This window comes from Piliocolobus tephrosceles, chromosome 16 (assembly GCF_002776525.5).
Source record: "Piliocolobus tephrosceles isolate RC106 chromosome 16, ASM277652v3, whole genome shotgun sequence".
In the NCBI taxonomy this organism is placed as follows: Eukaryota; Metazoa; Chordata; class Mammalia; order Primates; family Cercopithecidae; genus Piliocolobus; species Piliocolobus tephrosceles.
Genome location: NC_045449.1, coordinates 71,296,472 through 71,303,886, shown reverse-complemented (window position 1 = coordinate 71,303,886; position 7,415 = coordinate 71,296,472).

Here is a 7,415-nt window from a genome sequence, read left to right as displayed (position 1 = left end):
CTGAGGCCAGCCGAGACCATGTGGGGAAGACCTCAGACTGTCTTCATGGCGAAGAGAGATGTCTGCTCCGATTTGCACAGGGAGTTTTTAGCATCAGGAACAAAAGCAGCGTTTCCATTCCCCAGTCTTCACAGCAGCAGCGTACCATTCCTGGCACATCTCCATCCCCTGATTCCTGCATTTTAAAACCTGGGCGAGGCAGTTAACAGAAACTCCACTGACCGGGGGTCAGGGTCACGCTCCATCCTGACTCTGCTCCAACAAGCCCTATGAACTTGGGCAAATCTGTGCATCTCCATCAGCCTTGTTTCCTCTTCTATAAAGTAAGCGGGATTGGGCTATGTGATTTCTCCCAGCTCTGAGGTCTGTTCTTTCATTCCTAATACCACTCTACTTATTCTCTCCGAGTTCAAATCTGGAAGAGAATAATATGCTGCTTTTAAAAATGCTGGTGTTTTCCAAAGAGACTCTCCCATTCCCTGGCATCCTTTTGTGGCGCTATTTTCTACCTAGGTCTCAAAGCACCTGGGGAAAGAATTGTTTAATCTCATTGTATGGCATCTTGATTAGCAGCTGCACTTTGGCCATTGAAGAAATTCAAGCCATAAATAATAATGATGATTATAAAAATAATAATAGGCACAATGCCCTCCCCACGTCAAAGCACTGGCTTTTTTTTTTTTTTTAATGCCACTCTGTGCCAGAGGCCTTCAGAAAAAGAGTTAATTAATATCCCTTGCTGTGGACTAATTCTCATTTCAACATGTGGCTGTCATTTCCCTGTCATCATGGCTGATTTACAACAGGGTTTAATTAAATTCTCTGTACATTATTCAGCATTCTCCAAAGACAACACCAGAGAGGCCCGGGGTATTTAAAATGTCACCTGCTGAGACATATCACCTCTTCCTAAATAAATATGACAGTGATCAAACTTTGGCTAATTACAGTGACTTAGTTATTTGTTTGTATGTTTTAATATTTAATTGCTTTCATGTTCATCCAATTACTGAGCCACAGCAAATAGAAATTAACTTTTTATCAGCGTGACTCAGCCCAGCTCATAAGCACTCCAAAGCCTCAATACAATAGGAACTGCCCAAGCTGAGGATCACAGCCATGTTCTCAGCTCAGTGGATGGGGCCGTTAAATTAAGGCAGAACCCTCGCAGCTCCATCCCCATTCCCAGCCTGCATGGGGCTGCCGGCCCAGCTTCCAGGAGCATCTAACTCAAAGCAGAGCAGCTGAGCGAAGGCACAGAGGCAGGGCTTCTAATTCCACACTGACACCTGATGGCCACTCTGTGCAACTGCCCCGGGTCCCTCAAATACTTAGGATTCCTGCGGAGATGAAAAGGAACTCCTGGGTACACAGAAGCAGGAGTTTTTGAGTTCCCACGTCTGTAACCTAAGTTCTCCTCACCAGGGAGGCTCTTTCTTGATGATCCTCCAGCTTTGAGGGCCATCTGCTCCTTGTGAGACGTCCTGGCTTCTTCTGCCAAGCTCCCTGGGACAAAGGGGACACCTGAGAGCCGGTTGAGTGCCTGCTGTTTTTTAGAAACGGGAGCCAGGATAGGAGCACAGCCCATCACCAGCCATCTTCTGACCAAATGCATTAGCCAGTCCTCGAAAGCGTCCACCAAGCCCTCAAACGCCAGTTGCTCTGATGTTATCTCAAAAGCTCCCCCTGGCTCTCTTTCCCACCCATCGTTCCAATACGTCATTGACATTTTGACATCCACTCTTCTCCCAAGGCTAGCCTCGGCATGGAAGAATTTCTGCAGAATTTTAAAAATAAAAAAAGAGGAAGAAGTAAGCCTTTCTGGGAAGCTTCAGCGATTCCAAATGGGATAATCAAGTTCTACCTCCAGCCTAATCCCACAGCCTCATGGGATACTGGCTTAAAATGTTCAACTTTCCAAAAATAAAAAATAATCTTTCCACATACTTACATCTTATCTCTCTCGCTCAGCTGTAAGCTCCTTAAGTGGGGGTGGGGAGGCTCAGAAACCAGAAGAGAGGCAGCCGCGGTAAGAGCTGGAAAAAATGCGGGCTGACCAGCTCTCTGCGAACGGGGCCATGTCTGGCCTTTGTTTTTTTTTTTTTTTTTTTTTTAAATAAGTACTTCAAACAAGTTAATATTTATATAAAGTAATATTTCTTTGATGATTCACTTTCAATTTATTTTAGAAAAAAGTATATATGTACCCAAAATTCCAAATCAATTTAAAGTAAGAACTCTCAGTTTTTGTCTAATACATTTTATTTTATTTTATTATTTTATTTTATTTTGAGACAGAGTCTTGCTCTGTCACCCAGGCTGGAGTGCAGTGGCTCAGTCTCAGCTCACTGCAACCTCCCCTTCCCAGGTTCAAGTGATTCTCCTCCTCAGCCTCCCAAGTAGCTGGGACAATAGGCAAGAGCCACCATGCCTGGCTAATTTTTGTGTTTTTAGTAGAGACGGGGTTTCACCATGTTGGCCAGGCTGGTCTCAAACTCCTGACCACAAGTGATCCGCCTGCCTCGGCCTCCCAAAGTGCTGGGATTACAGGCATGAACCACCACACCCAGCCTAATAAATACTTTAATGTCCCCCCAAAATTAAAAATGGTTGGAAGAGTGTTTCTTAATAATTATCAACATTTCTTCAATGTAGTTGCCTGGTCTTTGTAAGGAGTGTGGCTCACTAGGGGCAGCCGGGCGTCCTACAAGGAAATACATTCATTCACTGAGCAAACAACCCCTGCCATGCACTAGGTATGGATTAGGTGATGATAAAAACAACCACCGCAGGAAGAGACAAGGTCCCTGTCCTTGTGGCACTGGAGCTGGAAGGAAACACTCCACAAATAATTCCAAGTGGGTGAGCTGAGGTGTGGGGAGGAGACGCAGAGAGCAGAGGCAACCTGCCTGTTCTGAGGAGCTGGTGAAAACTTGCCTGGGGAGGCCGCATGTGAGCTGACAGCTGAAGACAGACAAAGAGCCTTTTTCAATTAACAAAGAGGAGGAGGCCTCGTGGAAGATTTTTCCTGGGGACCCAGAGTTTATGCAGATGAACCCAGCCCAGAACGAGGAATTCTAATTGGCCCCAGCAGGTGCCTCCTCTGCAGAGTCATCCTGCAGTCAGACCCAGTCTCCTCAGAGCCTGGAGATTTTTACCTGAAATTCGAGTCTTCACTCCCTGTTTCCCTCGAGCTAACTCCCCCTGACAGGCAAGTCCTTAGAGAAAGTGACAAAACTTCCAGTCCTGTGGCTCGGCTGAGAACGACCGAGAACGAGGACAGGAAGAGGCCAAAGAGGACACAGTGGACTGAGTTGGGCTGGGCGTCGGGGGAGGCTGGACCTCAGGGTTGTCAGGTTCCTGAAACGTGGGGCTGGCTCCGATGGTCCCTCTGGAAGGCGGAAACACTGGTGCAGCAGTGAATTCATCCAGTGCATCCTCACAGGGCCCACCGGAGCAAGGCAGTGGCAGGGCTCTCATCACCTGCTGCTGGCACCTGTCTTGTGACATTCATTATTTTCTCCCTTGTTTCGTGATGGGGTAAGACATTACCCCACAAAACGAGGAAAGCACATTCCTCGTCCTTTCCCCCCGACTGTCAACTCCTCAAGGGCAGCATCAGGACCTGACACACAGTAGGCACTCAAAAGACATGCTGCATGAAAGTGATTGTCGGCCAGGTGCAGTGGCTCACACCTGTAATCCCAGCACTTTGGGAAGCCAAGGCAGGTGTATCACCTGAGATCAGGAGGTCGAGACCAGCCTGTCCAATGTGGTGAAACCCGTCTCTGCTAAAAATACAAAGATTAACTGGGCGTGGTGGCGGACGCCTGTAGTCCCAGCTACTTAGGAGGCTGAGGCAGGAGAATTGTTTGAACCCGGGAGGTGGAGGTTGCAGTGAGATGAGATCGTGCCGCTGCACTCTGGCCTGGGTGACAGAGAGAGACTTGTTTGAAGAAGGAGGAGGAGGAGGAGGAGGAGGGGAAGGAGAGGAAGAAGAGGGTGATTGTCACCATCATCATCACTGCCACTGTCACTGCCATCAGAGGATGACACCAAAGATCCCATCTCACTTAATGCTGCAGTTACTCAGCCAGGGCAATCCCTACCACTGCTGAAGCACACAGATCCAGTGTTCCTAAGCTTTATTTCACATTCAGTAAGAAGCAACACATCACCCCACCATAGACCCACACAACTGTCCTTCATTGTGGGAAGTCACTGGCACACGTTTGTGATCACTTTGTTAGAGCTCAAGGTCAAATGAGGGCTCTAAAAGCCTAGAAATTGGAGACTGGCCTCCAGACTCTGTATGACCCAGATTGCAACTTCCACTGACCCAGGGGTGCTTGACTTTTTGGAGGGCAATATAGGATCTGGGATGGGATCTGCTGCCCAATGGCTGGGGCTCAAATCCTAGTTCTACCACTTCCTAGCTATGTGACCTTGGGCACTTACTTGAAATAAACCTCAACTTCCCCATCTGTAACACAGGAATAACCTAACCTCATGGATTATCTCATTCAGTGCTCCTGCAACCCTATGAGGTTAGGTCCTAGAATTATTCCTCTGGTACTAACACTTTTAATCATTCCCAATACCCTTGTATGGTGACTATTATTCCCATTTTAAAGTGATGAAGTGATGAGGCTGGGCGTAATGGCTCACACCTGTAATCCCAGCACTTTGGGAGGCCGAGGCAGATGGATCACTTGTGGTCAGGAGTTTTCAGACCAGCCTGGCCAACACAGTGAAATCCCATCTCTACTAAAAATACAAAAAAATTAGCTGGGCACGGTGGCTCACGCCTGTAATCCCAGCTACTCGGGAGGCTGAGGGAGGAGAAGTGCTTGAACCCAGAAGGTGGAGGTTGCAGTGAGCCGAGATTGTGCCACAGAACTCCAGCCTGGGCAACAGAGCAAGACTCCATCTCAAGAAAAATAATAATAATAAAGTGATGGATCAGGACACACTTTGTGCAGCTATGAGATGGGAGACTGGAATTTGAACACAAACACAACTTTCATACCAACCTCGGATGCACACACTTGCTCTAGTCTACACCAGTGGATCTTAATCACGGCTCCGCCATGGACACCTCTGACATCTGCTGAAGCCCTTCTCAGAATAACATTTTTAAATGCCTAAAATGAAATACAGAGAGTTACAAAGGAAACCAATAAAGTTAAAATCCAGTTCTTAAGATATTTTCAGTTGAGATATGATAGTATACATACTTCTTTCTTAATGCATTAAACAAAGAATAGTTGCTGGTTTAATTACCACCCAAATTTCTAAGTTATGATAAATGTAAATAATATTTTGAGATGTCTGCAGCCACTTTAATGCAGTGGAGAAGTCACTGTGCGTACTGTTGGGTTGTACTGATTCCATTTATAATTAAAGAAAATGCAAAACTTCAGTAAAAGTTTCCTGAAAATAAAGATGCAAATTTATCCCATCCAAGCTCCCGGACCCCCTGCATTCTCTCCATAGACCCATGAATGCCAGGTTATCATGATGTTCTGAAGAATACACAGTTTTCTGAAAGAAACAAACCACAACAGTGAGCGAAATTGACTATTCGAGAATGGAAAGAAAACCTCTTTCTCAGCCATCAAAATCAGCAGGCAGTCTCCACCCACCATATGCCATTGACAATTCTGATGACTTCATAGAATCCAGTTCCCAACAAGACCAAGGGGTGGGGCCCGGGGAAGGCTGGGGATAGGAGGGGAAGTACGGATGATGCTATTTGATTATACTAATTGCAAATAGTGGCCCAAACCAATAACGCAACCACAAGTCGATTGATTTCAAAAGCTATGTAATAATGTTTAGGATAAGGAATTAATTTTTATAGCCACTGGAGCGGTTGAGCTTCCACCATAATACAGATTTATTACAAATTAAAATTTCCCCTCAGGTGGTGAATGTAAAGACACCACAGACAACAGGAGGGACCCCGAGTCACACACCCCCTTAGATATGCAGGAAACCAACGGTGGGTATTTGAGGAGCCACCACCCTCTGCCTGGACTGCACTCCCCATGCCACATGAGGCTGCCAGTCAGTCTCTTCCTCCCCTCCCAGGAGGAGAGCAGTACCCCCACTCAAGGACATTGCTTCCTTGTTTTCTACCAAAGAGACTGAGGGCACCTTGAAGGCCCAGCACTCTGAACACCACTTGTCCTGGCTGGCTGGTTCAGACCCGGGAAGAGGAGCCATCAGGCCAGGAGGGGGATGACGTCAGCACCCATGGCTCCCAGCACAATGGCTTTCAGCCTGGTACTCTCAGCCAGGAGTTTTGTGTTCAGAGAATACATTTTGGTTTACTCTTTGCTGATAAAACTCCGTGCCTGGCCGGGCGCGGTGGCTCAAGCCTGTAATCCCAGTACTTTGGGAGGCCAAGGCGGGCAGATCACGAGGTCAGGAGGTCAAGACCATCCTGGCTAACACAGTGAAACCCCGTCTCTACTAAAAATACAAAAAAATAGCCGGGCATGGCTATTTTTCTCTTTTTCAAAGAGAAAGGGTGTCATGCAGCCTCCCAAGTAATCCCAGCACTTTGGGAGGCCAAGGCAGGTGGATCACCTGAGATCAGGAATTTGAGACCAGCCTGGCCAACATGGTGAAACCCTCGTCTCTACTAAAAATACAAACATTAGCTGGGCATGGTGGTGGGCACCTGCAGTCCCAGCTACTCAGGAGGCTGAGGCAGGAGAATTGCTCGAACCCAGGAGGTGAAAGTTGCAGTGAGCCAAGATCGTACCACTGCACTCCAGCCTGGACAACAGAGTGAGACTCCATCTCAAAAAAATAATAATAATAATTAAATAAATAAATAAATTTAAAAGTGTAGTTAAGAAGTAAAACTTCTTTTACTTCTAAAATTTCTTTTCCACCTACTTTTACTAGTGGGAAATTTTTTTCCGTTTCCTCCGAGTTCAGGGGAGGAAACCCTGTTCTTCTCACAATTACTCTGCGTGAGAAAACCCAGGTAAAAAGAACTGACAGCACCACCCCTGAGCCCCTCCCTCACCCACTCCCCCAGTTGAGCTTGCAAAGAAGAGCATGTCGGGTGTGGCCGCAGCCATTTAAAATGCAGGCAGGGCTGGGTGTAGCAGCTCACACCTGTAATCCCAGGACTTCGAGAGGCTGAGGTGGGTGGATCACCTTGAGTTCAAGACCAGCCTGGCTAATATGGTGAAACCCCGTCTCTACGAAAAATACAAAAATTAGCCAGACGTGGTGGTTCACGCCTGTAGTCCAAGCTACTTGGGAGGCTGAGGCTGGAAAATCACTTAAACCCGGGAGGTGGAGGTTGCAGTGAACTGAGATTAAGCCACTGCAGCCTGGGTGACAGAGCAGCACCCTGTCTCAAAAATAAATAAATAAATAAATAAAATGCAGGA